The following is a 3,397-nucleotide window of genomic DNA, read 5'->3' on the forward strand; positions in this document are numbered from 1 at the left end:
ACAAATGTGTTTAGAAGAGCTCAAGAAGTCCCTCTCCCTTTGAGGACTGATGGAGCCATGGGGCTCTGGTGATTTCCTTCTTTATGGATGAAACTTGGGTGACCACAGATGTATCAGAAACTAAGATTATACTCTTTACTGACCATGCAAGCCATTTTTTTTTTTAGCACTGAGTACACTTTCTGGTTTGATTTTCTGGTCTTTGACTTGCCTTACAAGCACTGAAAGTAAGCCACAACCAACCTACTTTATGCCTCTCTTAGCCTGTGTGATATAAAAATACCCTTTCAAGCATTCATTTTTAGTCCTACCTAACTAATTTCATTACCAATGTTTGTCACCCAGTCCAAGGACATGATGTCTAAGCTCCAGCCCATCTATGACTTTTTAAATTAAAAAAAATTAAATTAATTTATTGACAGAGTAAGAGAGAGAGAATGGTCATTCCAGGGCCTTTTAACCACTGAAAACAAACTCCAGATGCATGTGCCACTTTGTGCGTCTGGCTAGTGTCACATGGGTACAGGGAACTGAACCTGGGCCATCAGGCTATGCAAACAACCACCTTTAACTGCTTTGCCATCTAACTTACTGATTTTTTTTTCAAGGTAGTGTCTTGCTGTAGTCTGGGATGACCTAGAATTTACTATGTAGTCTCAGGGTGGCCTCAAACTCATAGTGATCCTCCTACTTCTGCCTCTCAAGTGCTGGGATTAAAGGTGCACACCACCAAGCCTGACATAATTGTTTAACTTTTGAGGAAATGTTCCTTTTTCATTTTTATGAGGCAGGGTCTCACTCTAGCCCACGCTGGCCTACAAGTGACTGGGTAGCCCCAGGCTGGCCCTGAACTCAAAGTGATCCTCCAACCCCAACCAAGACTGAAAGCATGTACCACCATGCCCAGCTTAATTATTTTATTTATTTGAGAGGGGATCAGAGAGAGGATGGGTGCACCAGGGCCTCCAGCTACTGCAAACAAACTCCAGATGCATGCACCACCTTGTGCATCTGGCTTTTCATAGGTACTGGGGAATTGAACCTAGGTCCTTTGGCTTTGCCAGCAGGTGCTTTAACCACTAAGTCATCTCTCCAGCCCCCATCTTAGTTTTTTTTTTCTATTTTATTTATTTGTCTATGAAAGAGGGAGAAAATGGATGTGCCAAGGCCTCTAGCCACTGCAAATGAACTCCAGATGCATGTGCCACCATGTGCATCTGACTTATGTGGGTTCTGGGGAATCAAACCAAAGTCCTTAGGCTTCCCAGGCAAGCACCTTAACACCTAAGCCATCTCTCCAGTACCCCTCCCCCAGCTTAATTTTTAAACTTTTGTTGACAACCTCCATGCATATAGATAATACATCATGATTATAATTCCTTTTCCTACCCTCCTTCTCTCTCTCTCTCCATCCCCTATACTAAATCCTTTCTTCTTTTCATCTAGTCTTCCTTCTATTTGTCATCTATGATGACTTTTTAAGGCCCTTATGACATTTCTAACATAACCCTGTCCTGTAAAGGCTGATGGTGGTATCACGGGCTTTACCATGATTCCTATGTTGCCCAGCAAGTTTCTCACAGAGTCTGGGATATCTCCATTCTGGTTGCTAGCCGTCACCCCTGTCATGAAAGCAGGTATCTTTGCGGGGCATAGTAGTCTAGATAATTAGCAGTTGTCTGTTATATCTTGAAAATACATCATTTCAAACCTTCCTGGTTTTAAACAATTATTTGAGACCTCGTCTGCTATTCTTTTTTTTTTAATTAAATAGATTAGCTTTTCTGTTTTTTAAAAAAATTTTTTTTTATTAGAACTCAGGAGGCAGAGGTAGGAGGATTGCCATGAGTTCAAGGCCACCCTGAGACTACATAGTGAATTCCAGGTCAGCCTGGGCTAGAGTGAGACCCTACCTCGAAAAACCAAAAAAAAATAAAAATAAAAAATAAAAAACCAAATCTAAGAATTATGGGCATAGAGGAAGGAGAATTTCAATCTAAAGGCATAGATAACATTTTCTTTTTTGAAAAAAAAATTTATTTATTTATTTGAGAGAGAAATGGGTGCCTGGGTGCTAGCCACTGCAAACAAACTGCAGATGCATGTGCCACCTTGAGCATTTGCCTTATGTGGGTCCTGGGGAATCAAACCTGGGTCCTTTGGCTTTGCAGGCAATGCCTTAACTGCCAAGCCATCTCTCCAGCCCAGCATAGATAACATTTTCAACAAAGTCATAGAAGTTTCCCAAATCGGGGGTGGGGGGAGATGCCAATCCAGATACAGGAAATATTTAGAACACCAAAGATCAGTGTGGCAGTTTGATGGCAGATGTTCCCCATAAACTTACGTGTTCTGAATGCTAGGTTCCCAACTGATGGAGATTTGGGAATTAACACCTTCAAGAGGCAGTGTTATTGTTGGGGGCAGGCTTATGGATGTTATAGACAGTGTCCCCTTGCCAATGTTTGGCACACTCTCCTGTTGCTATTGCCCACCTTAAGTTGGCCAGGGGGTGATGTCCACCCTCTGCTCATGCCGTCGTTTTCCCCGGCCATTATGGAGCTTCCCCTCAAGTCTGTAAGCCAAAATAAACCTCTTTTTCCCAGGTGATTTCTACCATTGATGTGAACTTGACTGCAACAGTCAGCAAAGAAACTCCCCACCCCCTTTTTTTTTGTCTGGTTTTCGAGGTGGGGTCTCACTCTAGCTCAAGCTGACTTGGAATTAACAATGTAGTTTCAGGGTGGCCTCAAACTCTCCGTGATTCTCAGACCTCTGTTCCCCAAGTGCTAAGATTAAAGGCATGAGCCACCATGCCTGGCTGAAACTCCCTTTTTGCCTTGTAACTAAACTACTAAATATATAGAACAAATAAAATATATAGAACACAGCAAGAGAGAAGCACTTACAAAGGCAGGTCCATAAGAATAACAGACAAGTGTTCACTTTGGCAGCACTTATACTAAAATTGGAACAATACAGAGAAGATTAGCATGGCCCTCCCTGTGCAAGGATATGCAAATTTCATTTTTTTCTTTCTTTCTTTTTTTCTTTTGGTTTTTTAAGGTAGGGTCTCTAGCTCAAGCTGACCTGGAATTCACTATGTAATCTCAGGGTGTCCTTGAACTCATAGCGATCCTCCTACCTCTGCTTCCTGAGTGCTGGGATGAAAGGCATGCACCACCACACCCAGCTCAGATTTGTCTTTTAATAGAGTTTCAGATATCTTGAAAATCCTTCTCATATATTGTTATTGATTTACTTTTTTCCTTGTTGCAATGTTCCAACTTTTCCAGTTTATCTTCAAGTTCAGATATTTTGTCTTCTCCTTGGTCTGTCCTATCGGTGAGGCTTTTTACTCTGAGTTTTTATTTGATTTACTGTGTTCTTCATCTCT

The 3,397-nt window shown here is 41.7% G+C and overlaps 1 non-coding gene across 1 annotated transcript; it reads left to right on the forward strand.

Annotated features, from left to right (window-relative positions):
* The first annotated feature begins 2,938 nt into the window (after nucleotides 1–2,938).
* LOC123459733 lies at nucleotides 2,939–3,048 on the forward strand. Its single transcript, XR_006636484.1, has one exon. It is a non-coding gene; the product is annotated as a U6 spliceosomal RNA (small nuclear RNA).
* Nucleotides 3,049–3,397: the final 349 nt, after the last annotated feature.

The sequence above is a fragment of the Jaculus jaculus genome, chromosome 3 (assembly GCF_020740685.1).
Source record: "Jaculus jaculus isolate mJacJac1 chromosome 3, mJacJac1.mat.Y.cur, whole genome shotgun sequence".
NCBI classification, from domain to species: Eukaryota; Metazoa; Chordata; class Mammalia; order Rodentia; family Dipodidae; genus Jaculus; species Jaculus jaculus.